The sequence below is a fragment of the Primulina eburnea genome, unplaced genomic scaffold (assembly GCF_022965805.1).
Source record: "Primulina eburnea isolate SZY01 unplaced genomic scaffold, ASM2296580v1 ctg1304, whole genome shotgun sequence".
Taxonomy (NCBI): domain Eukaryota; kingdom Viridiplantae; phylum Streptophyta; class Magnoliopsida; order Lamiales; family Gesneriaceae; genus Primulina; species Primulina eburnea.
Window position 1 is genome coordinate 117,339 of NW_027330830.1, and position 11,791 is coordinate 129,129.

Sequence of the window (11,791 nt, forward strand, 5' to 3'; positions counted from 1 at the left end):
CCTCAACAACCAAGAAATCAATACTACAGTATAATCAGATCCAACATATAATGCATATCTCCATGCAACTCAGTCACAGATACTCATAAAGAATGCATTAGTATATATCAATACATATGCAATATAATCGTAAAGAATAGTACCTGTTACTATGTTACCCAGTGTGACCTGGATCTGTCCCTCGATCACCATATCCAGATGGTCCAGCCCCCTGAAATCTTCGAGGACCTCTCTGGGGACAAACTCTAGCAAAGTGTCCTCGCTGTCTGCAGATATGGCAACTACCAGATACTCCCTGGCATTGCTCTGTGAGGTGTCTCCCACCGCAAGTCCTGCAATACACTCCCGTATCGCTGGGACTAGGACTGCTGGGGCTAGAGGAACCACTTCCCAATTTTTTGAATGACTTCTTTCGAGCTTTCAGCAATTCTTGCTTTCCACTCGTATTGCCTCGATCAAATCGAAGAGGGGATTGATGGGTGTGGGGTGGCTTCACGCACAACCTCCCTAGCTGTCTAATCAGACTCGCCTCCGCCCTCTTTGCTTTACTCAAGACATCAGCAAAATGATAAGGTTGCTGCATGTTCATCAATGCAACTATCTCTGAATTCAATCCTCTGACGAACTGATTCACTACAGCGTCGTCATTTCCAGTCAAATGAGGAGCAAAATGCAGTAGCATAGAGAATTTCGCAACATAATCTTCAACATTCAGTTGACCTTGTCTCAAATTCTCAAATTCTGCTCTTTTGTCCTCCCGGTATGAAACTGAGAAAAATCTTTGATAGAATTCAGCTTTAAAGACTTCCCACGTGATCACAGTACCACGTAGTGCTAATATTCCTTTGATTGTAATCCACCAACTTCTGGCAGCCTCTTGTAATTGGTGAAATACCAATTTAACTCTCTGGTCATCTGTACAATCCAGTAGATTAAACAATATCTCTATGTCATCAACCCAGTCCTGACACTTTTCAGACGTCTCTGTACCACTCAGAATCGGCGGCTGAAATAACTGAAATTCTGCCAACTTTACTTCTATCTGAGTTTCTGATGCATCTATCTGTTCAGACGAAGTACTACCTCTCTCTGGAATTCTCCGAGGCGGTATATCTGAATATCAAACAAATAAATATACAATCGGTATAATCTGTCTCAGCCCTCCTCTGATCATATACCTCTGATTCAGACTCGGTTCTGATCCAGGCTTAGTAAGTACATGCTGCAATCAACTCAGTTACAAACAACACGTAATAGGGAAGACAGTAAATCATGCTAGCACACATCATGCAAATCAACATTGACGTAAATCTCATGCTAGCAATCACATGCAAGGAAGAAAATTCAATCTACCCCGCTCATTCTCAGCTATCTCAGTCTGAAGAATCTATCAATTCTGACTATCTTAATCTAAAGGATCTATCGCTCTGATACCACCTGTTGTGGGGACCCGGACGCTAATCATCTTCTTACTCAACTTTTTGGGATTTAGTTATCAATTAAGATAAAACAGGGTCTAAAATTTTTCTTTTTAAATTATAACTGCGAAAGGTAATGGACTCTAAATACTATACATGTCTGTATATAAAAATACAAATTCAGTATTAAAATACAATAATGTACAACCTTCTAATCTAAGGTTCACTACTAAAGTTCTAGTAGTAAAATCCAATCTACTGTAAGTCCGGAATCACCACGCTAAACTCGTCTTCTCTCGTCATCTTCTCGACCCTGATCCAGCCCCACCTGTTGTAATGCACACATACAAAACACGACAACAGCCGGATAACTCCGGTGAGAATAAATCCCAGTATAAAACATGGTAAGCATGTATATAAACAAACTAATTCATAAAACATGCGATCATGTGTAAACACAATATATTTCATAATCTATGAAATTAAGCATGCAACTCAAAATCAGATAAACATGCATATAAACAATCTAAATCATAAAACATGCTAGCACAACTGAAAGCAATAACGATGGGTTCCATGATCTAGGAGCCACATCCATATAAGCATGAAGTCCTAATCAAATCATGTCTAGACTTGACTCGATCTATAACTCTAGGGTTCCCGGGGTGAATAAGACGTCACTGGCTGTCACCTACCCAACCACTCGGGGCGACTGTACGTCTTATTCCTAGACTTCGGTCCGAGCTGTATCGACGGCTGGCAATAGGAGTAATGACTACTCCTAAGTTGAGATACACCGAACGTCTAGAAGTCTGACAATGACTGTCAAGACTTTCCTATCTTAAATGCAATGAATAACAATCTGTAAACAAAGCATAATCATATTCATAACTGAATATCCCAATTATCTTACCTGCTTGAATACAATTCTAAAATCAAAGCATAATCAGGTAACAATATAAATAATAATCTAGTATGTGATTTTATTGGGAAACTCAAATCAATCTAATTTGAGTTATGCTTCCCGAATATCACATGAATTATACCTTTGCCGTCCCTATCTGACGAAGACGATGACCTGTATCCAAATCTGTCCATATCAAATCTGAAATGACAATATCCAATACCCTGTATCAATGTATAATCCAATTCAAAATCTGTCTGGTCAATATCTGAATAAACTACAATCTGATTCATATCAACCATATTACAAGATAACGATAACCAAGACTGAATCTGATCAATCTGTACCAACTGATGTTTGGACGGCATAACAATACAGTCTTGTAACCCCGTCAGTCTTAACATCACAATTATAATACCAAAATTCCTAATAAATCTCAGTACATTCTATAACTTCAGTATCTGTACACTTTAACATGAATAACAGCATAATTCTGATAGCAATCTCAATCAATCAACTCTAAAATTCATAACAATACCATAACCAGTCTATTTCTAAATCTGACTTCGATTCTACAATATCTACGGTAGTAGAAACACCATATCCGAATCATATTCAATTCTAACAACATCATAAAATCAAATCTTGTCTAAACGTAATAAAACTTACGTCCTTGTGTAGCCTGCGTTGATAGTAACACAGTACCGAAGTCGGATTTCAATTCAGATAGACGGTTTACTCGCAAATCAATTTAAGAAAATAAGAACGAAGCTTTTTCCCTCACCCTCGATTTCTCCTCTTCTGAAATGAGATTTACGCCTGTAAATATATATATATATATACTTACACTCACATGCAGCAAAGCACATGGCTCGTCCTTCGCGCAACACGTCTCGCGCATATGCGCGGCCACTACTCGCGCATATGCGCGAGACCTACTGTCTCGGCGAAACTGCTACTCGCGCATATGCGCCATTAATTCCGCGCATATGCGCCACCCCTTCTGGCCCTCCCGCGCATATGCGCCACTCTACTCAGGCATATGCGCCACTGGTTCTGGCCTTGCTGGGCATGTGCGCGCATTATCTCGCGCATGTGCGCGCAAGCCTCGGCCAGCTCCGCGCATGTGTGCCCTCTCACTTCTTGCACACACATTTCACACCTTTATCATGTGTCCTAGTCCGATCCGTTCTGTCTATAATCATCTCGATTAATTTAATAAATCATTCCGGATTAATCTCCGATTACAGTAATCATATCCAAATCATTTCAGATTACGGTAATTAAATTTCCGGACATTACATTACAGCTTGTCATAAAACCGATGATGCTTCAAACATTGCGGATTTGTTCTTTAGAGAAGTCGTTAAGTTGCATGGCATGCCTAGGACTATTGATTCTGGTCGCGATGTTAAATTCTTTAGTTACTTTTGGAAGACTTTATGGGCTAAACTTGGCACAAAATTGTTGTTTTCTACTACTTGTCATCGTCAAACGGATGGACAAACTGAAGTTGTCAATAGAACTTTGGGAACACTTTTGCGAGCTATTCTTAAAAAGAACTTGGATTGACATTTCTATGGACTTTATTTTGGGGTTGCCTAGGTCTAAGAAGGGGAGTGATTCTATTTTTTTTGCTGTGGATAGATTCTCTGAGATGGCACATTTTATAGCTTGTCATAAACCCGATGATGCTTCAAACATTGCGGATTTGTTCTTTAGAGAAGTCGTTAGGTTGCATGGAGTGCCTAGGACTATTGTTTCTGGTCACGATGTTAAATTCTTGAGTTACTTTTGGAAGACTTTATGGCTAAACTTGGCACAAAATAGTTGTTTTCTACTAATTGTCATCCTCAAACGGATGGACAAACTGAAGTTGTCAATAGAACTTTGGGAACACTTTTGCGAGCTATTCTTAAAAAGAACTTGGATTGACATTTCTATGGACTTTATTTTGGGATTGCCTAGGTCTAAGAAGGGGAGTGATTCTATTTTTTTTGCTGTGGATAGATTCTCTGAGATGGCACATTTTATAGCTTGTCATAAAACCGATGATGCTTCAAACATTGCGGATTTGTTCTTTAGAGAAGTCGTTAGGTTGCATGGAGTGCCTAGGACTATTGTTTCTGGTCGCGATGTTAAATTCTTGAGTTACTTTTGGAAGACTTTATGGGCTAAACTTGGCACAAAATTGTTGTTTTCTACTACTTGTCATCCTCAAACGGATGGACAAACTGAAGTTGTCAATAAAACTTTGGGAACACTTTGCGTGCTATTCGTAAAAAGAACTTGGATTGACATTTCTATGGACTTTATTTTGGGGTCGCGTAGGACTAAGAAGGGGAGGGATTCTATTTTTGTTGTTGTGGATAGATTCTCTAAGATGGCACATTTTATAGCTTGTCATAAAACCGATGATGCTTCAAATATTGCGGAGTTGTTCTTTAGAGAAGTCGTTAGGTTGCATGGCATGCCTAGGACTGTTGTTTCTGGTCGCGATGTTAAATTCTTGAGTTACTTTTGGAAGACTTTATGGGCTAAACTTGGCACAAAATTGTTGTTTTCTACTACTTTTCATCCTCAAACGGATGGACAAACTGAAGTTGTCAATAAAACTTTGGGAACACTTTTGCGTGCTATTCTTAAAAAGAACTTGGATTGACATTTCTATGGACTTTATTTTGGGGTCGCCTAGGACTAAGTGAAAGGGATCGGTTACGGTGACCGGAAGCGCAACGGAAGTTTAAAAATTCGATTTTTCATACAAAAATTTCGGCCACCACTACATTTTGTGCAACAAATACAATAAACCACAAAAATGACATCCATAGTGTGTTTTAAAGAAATATACCTATCAATCTCAAGAGATTGATTATGGCTCCAACTTTGTTGTCAAACAACAAAGCTCTTGAAAGGTAGAAACTATCTTCAAGCTTTCCAATGAGCACTCCTTGCTCAACAATTAAGCCCACCACCAACTAGGTAGATCCCCTCATATTTTGCACTAGAAAAATATGAGGATTTTTCAAAGAGAAGTGTTTTTGATCTCCAACAATTGAAGAACAAAAGAGAGAAAAATGGAGGAGAGAAAATATGCTATGTTTTCGGCCATCTCATGCTGGAGGGGAAGGAGAATGAGTTAATTTTCTTGTCTTGGTTGTGAGAAAAGCAAAAAGCAAAAGGTGCATGCCTTGCATTATTTTAATAAAAAGTAATCTCCAACCCTTCACCTCCCATGCATGCATATAATATAGTTTTTAATCAAATTAAAAACTTTGGACTAAATTTAATTATCTCAAACATATTTGAGACTAATTAAACATTACTTGAATTTACTCAAGTCCCACTAGTTAAATAATTAATTTAAATTGAGCTCTACAAGACTCAATATAATTTAATTAATTCAACACTTGAATTAATTTAATTATTTTGGACTCTACTAGGTCCACTAGTGTTTAATTAATTCAACACTTGAATTAATTTAATTTAGTCCATAATAATGTTTATGAAAATCACAATTTTCAAATACATTATTCACTTGGCCAAATTTTAATTTAGGAACACTTCCATAAATCAAAATTTACATTTCTCTCATAGAAGTCATACTTCTATTTTTCTTTACACTTATAAACTCATTTATAAGTCGTTCAACACATCGAACTATTTTCTCCTTTATAGAAGTCATACTTCTAATTTTCTTTATGCTTATAAACTCCTTTATAAGCCGTTCAACACATTGAACTATTTTACTTCTCAACGGGATCTAGAAAGCTAGCACTTGTGTGGCCCTCAATGGTTCATTGATACGACTAGCCGTGGGTTCACATCTCCATGTGATTCGGACTAAACATGTCCTTATATGAGCATACCCCAATTGCTCCATTCTTACTTATCAACACCTTGATAACAAGAACGTCAGAACTCAAGTCTGATAGTACCCAACCAATCATGTTAAACGCCTAGCAGCATCGCTTACATGATTCCCTAGGTATCAAATGATAGTGCCTGCAAGAACCATTCAATTATGGTTAGCGTACAGTACGGTCCCTTCAACTCATATATCCCGATCGATTCGACAACCATTGGTTTATCGAGAGTTGTCAATGAATCGATACTATGTGTCATGTCGTAGTTGCATCGATGGTGTAATCTATGAAACCCTTTCATAATTACCACCATACTCTGGCCAGAGATTTCGATCTACATACACATGATAACACATAGGATATCCATACCCAAAGGTAAGCGGTGAATCCCCGACTACAATGCATCGACTCCTATGTGTTTCGACAGAACACCCAACCTTGCCACCTGATGACCCCATGAGAGTCGGTAAACAATTCAAAGTGTAATTCTAGCACATAGAGTCTCAATGTTGTCCCGGGTCATAAGGACTAATGGTGTACAACCATAAACCAGGACTTTTCCACTCGATAAGTGAGAACCACTTGGAAAGTCCTTTAATGGAGGGTTGTTCAGTGCACTCTACCAGGAGCACCTATCTGCATGCTCGGACATCACAATGTCCCCTACCAATGAAACATGGTACTCACATCGCAGATACTAGTCTCGAACTCTAGCGGCCTATATCCTTCTTAGTGGCGGCTGAATCGACTAGGAACCGTTTAGAATATACAGAATTACAAATATGAGTTTCATGATACTCATCATATGAGCATCTCATATTCTTTCTACTATTTGTATATTCAAGGGCTTTATCTATGCAACTAGCATGGGTATACAGATAAAGATGTGCCATAATAATAATCTCAAACATTATTAAAATAAAGATTGCTTATACATAGAGTTTCATTGTGAACACTCGGCCAACACTTGGCTCGACGGGCACCTACTCTAACAATCTCCCACTTGCACTAGAGCCAACTACCCATATGCTTTAAACCCATTGATTCGCGATGCTTGTCGAATAATGGTCCAGGTAAAGGCGTAGCTAGTGGATCAACAACATTATCGGCGGAGCCGACTTTGTCAAAAGACACTTCTCCTCTTTCCACAATCTCTCCGAGGATGTGGTACTTTCTCAATACTAGTTTGGATTTCTGATGAGACCTAGGCTCCTTTGCTTGAGCTATAGCTCCCGTGTTGTCACACAACACCGGGACAGGAGCAACTCCATTAGGAATGACGCCCAACTCTTGGACGAATTTCCTTATCCAAACAGCCTCCCTTGCTGCATCTGATGCAGCAATGTATTCGGCCTCTGTGCTGGAATCCGTAGTATTGTCTCGCTTGGAACTCTTCCAAGAGACAGCAGCACCATAGAGCATGAATACAAAACCAGAGGTTGACTTCGAGTCATCGATATCGCTTTGGAAGCTAGAGTCGGTATAGCCTTCCAATTTTAGTTCTCCACCCCATAGACCAAGAACAATTTATTGGTCCTTCTCAACTACTTGAGGATGTCTTTCACAGATTTCCAGTGTGGAAGACCAGGGTTCGATTGATATCTACTCACTACACTTAGTGCGAAAGCCACTTCAAGACGTGTAGATATCATCCCATACATGATGCTACCAATTGCCGAAGCATACGGAATGCGTGTCATCGCCACTATCTCTGCATCAGTCTTGGGAGACAGACTTGGATAGGGACACGCCATGACACATTGGTAGATGTCCTCCCTTGGACTCATCCATCGAGAACGACTTCGCGATGGTATCAATGTATGTGGACTGGGTGAGAACAAGCAATCTTCTCGATCTATCTCTATAGATCTGTATTCCAAATACAAAAGATGCTTCCCCCAAGTCCTGCATCGAGAACTTACTCGCTAACCATATCTTAGTTGATTGCAACATTCCTACATCATTCCCAATGAGTTGAATGTCATCAACATATAACACCAGGAATGTCACAACACTCCCACTGACCTTCTTATACACATAGGGTTCCTCAGGACTCTTAGTAAATCAAACTATTTGATTGTACTGTTGAATCTGAGGTTCCAACTCTTAGATGCCTGCTTTAGATCATAAATAGATCTCTGAAGTTTGCATACCATATGCTCACTTCCGATAGATGTTAACCCTTCAGGTTAAGACATGTAAATAACTTTCTTAAAATCCCCATTAAGAAAGTCTGTCTTGACATCCATCTGCCATATCTCATAGTCATACCATGCAGCTATGGCTAGCAAAATCCTTATGGACTTGAACATTGCGACTGGGGAAAAAGGTTTCCTCAAAGTCAACTCCTTGTCTTTGAGTATATCCTTTTTCCACCAATCGCACCTTGAAGGTCAATACCTTCCCATCCGTCCCAAGTCCCTATGGGAACCTTTCTCTCAGGTGGATCTATAAGATCCCACACTTGGTTCGGATGCATGGAATTCATCTCAGATTCCATCGCTTCAAGCCATTTGGATGAATCGGCATCATATAACGCTTCCTTGAAGGTCCTTGGATCACATCCATGGTTAGGCTCATCATGGCCCTCTTCAAGAAGCTGACCATACCTCATAGGTGGTCTCGAGACTTTCTCGTATCTTCTAGGAGCTTGTATCTCCTCTCTTGGCTCTTCGGGTGTGGGTTCTTCAATTGTGGGTGTCTCTCGAACCTCTTCGAGTTCTATCATCTCCCCTTTTTCTATCCAATAGAAATTCCTTTTCCAAAAAGGTTGCATTCCTAGAAACAAACACCTTTGTTTCTTGGGGATGATAGAAGTAGTATCCAATCGAATTCATTGGATATCCCACAAAGTAGCATAAAATGGATCGACTATCCAATTTATCTCCCACTACCTGCTTCATAAGCAGGGCACCCCATATTCTATGATAAGAATACTTAGGAGGCTTACCCATCCATATCTCATATGGTGTATGCCTTTGAATGGACATTTAGTGGAATATCTTTTAATTTTAAGTTATAGAGATCGTTTTCAAGTTCTCAAGTACCAATAAAACATTCATTCATGTAAATGTTGCAAACACCTTTGCAAAATAAACAAGAATATCCATTTTTATCACCATAGAAATGGAAACAATGTTTTTCACCAAAGTGGTACAAACAAAACATCTCTTAAAATTAACTTAAAATCATTGTTCAACAATAAGTAAACATTTCTTAAGGTCTTGGCAGCATCTCTTGCTCCATTGCCCATCCTCTAGAAGGTCACACCTTCCTTAAGCTTTCTACTTCTTCCCATCACCTGTAACACATTACAGAGATGTAATCCACATCCGGTATCCAATACCCAAGAAGTAGAGTTAACTGAAATGTTTACTTCAATGTAGAACATACCATTTTCAGAACTTTTCTGGGCAAGATATTCTTTCAATTTCGCCTCCAATGTCCAGGCATCTTGCAGTGATGACAAACATCACTAGTCTTGTCAGCCTTAACTGGTGTGGCTGCCACAACGGGATTCGGAGATTGCCTCAACAAGGGCACGTTCTTCTTGGGACGTTGGAAAGAACTCTTCTTTCCCTTCCCATGTGGATCAATCTTCGTACCAGATGAAGAACCCACATAAAGAACCAACTTCTCTTTCTTGATGTTGGATTCAAAGTAACAAGCATATTCACCAACTCCTCAAGTGTCGGCTCTATCTTGTTCATGTTGAAGTTCACCACAAAAGGATCAAATGAGCTAGGCAATGATAACAGCAACACGTCGGTGGTCAACTCCGAAGGCAAGATCAGATCCATGCCAACGAGCTTGTCCACGAGCCCGATCACCTTTAGGCCATGCTCATGGACCGAGGCCCCATCTTGCATGCGTAAAGTGATCAGCTCCTTGACGGTAGCATGCCTAAGAGGACGTGTTTGCTCTCCAAAGAGCTCCTTGAGGTGCAAATGAATGTCAGCAGCATTCTTTGCACCCTCAAAAACGCCTCTGCAGCTCATCATTTATAGAAGTCAGCATGTAACACCTGTCTATCAAGTCATGGTCACACCATTCCTTGTAAGCCTGCAATTCCTCAGGAGTGCAGTCAGTCGGAGCCTCAACAAGGGGCGACTCAGTCAGTGTATATGCTACCCTTTCCGAATTCAAGACGATTTTCAGGTTTCTTAGCCAAGTGAGGTAATTAGGTCCAGTTAATATGTGTTTGTCGAGTATTACGGATATCGGATTGCGAATCGAAGACATTGTCAATTTGTACTGAAAGTAAAAACAGATAAATGTTGATGACTATTTTAAAATATTTGGTAAGATATAAAGTATGGACTTTAACTTTATAAATATTTACTCCCACTGTTTTGACATCTTTCACTACCCTCTAGTGAAAACGGGAAACTCCTTTCCTCAGTAGGTACGTAAGGCCCAATTAGCGAATTATGATCCCGATTATACAGCCAATCACAATTCCTAAAAGGTAGTTTCCCAATTGCATCACAATGCAACCCCTAACGTAAACTTTTGTCTCACGTTTGATTAGGACCCATTATAGACGTCGTTCATCTTTACGTGTCAAGCCTTACCCATCGATGTTGAACCTTAATGGACGGTCGCCATGAGTTCCCTCAATTATCTGAGCCGAAGTCATGGGAGTTCCACGTAGTTCACATCACCATGTCAATGAATGTCACAACTTTCCGGCACTAAGGGCCCCCCCAATAATATGAGCCGAGCCCCGAGTACGGGTAGCGTTCATCATGCACCCATTGTCGATGGAAGACAAGGAAATTATAACCAAATTTATAATTCCCCTTTTCGGACTTGATATTAATTTTGAATCTTATTCAAAATGAGGGTTTTAATTTTGAAAGGTCTCATCATTAATTTTATTTAAAAGCTCGCCATGTTTGATCGTATGTTTGCCGGATTCATGCAACTTTGTTATTATCATAATAATAACGCACATACTCATTATTTATAACATATCATGCATATATTATAAACAGTAAACAAAACAAGGATGATCAATCGCCCCAATACTAACGGACCGTGTGAGCTAAACACGGGCCTAGGTCCAATCCTAGGGAAATGCACGGGATGCAAATGCAACTATTACATAAGCTTCCAATATTTACATGTCTTCGATCTTCATAATCATCATGGCTACCATCTTCCAATCTTGATCATCCACTATACTAATATTTACAAATAAATATCCATGGCAAATAGGGATACATCTCATGGGGGGTGGGAACTGGCCATAAACCAAGCCCACTTTAAATTTGATAATTATTACAATCATTCAACATCAAATATCCTAGCATACACCTAGCAAATTGGGCTTGGGCTTTTGATCATCCTTCATGCATAATATCACATATCATACACCATCAATTAATTATCACAATAATTAATTGATCCAATATTATATATCTTGATCCAATCACTAACCGCCACGATTATAAACTAAATTAACAAAGTATACAAACACATTTGTCTACTTTCAAATTAATTTATTTATAACCGAATTTCTTGTAAATCACCATTTACTATAAATAATTAAAGTCCAACTTAAATTATTTATTTCATGAGAAAATATTTGCAACTTTTGT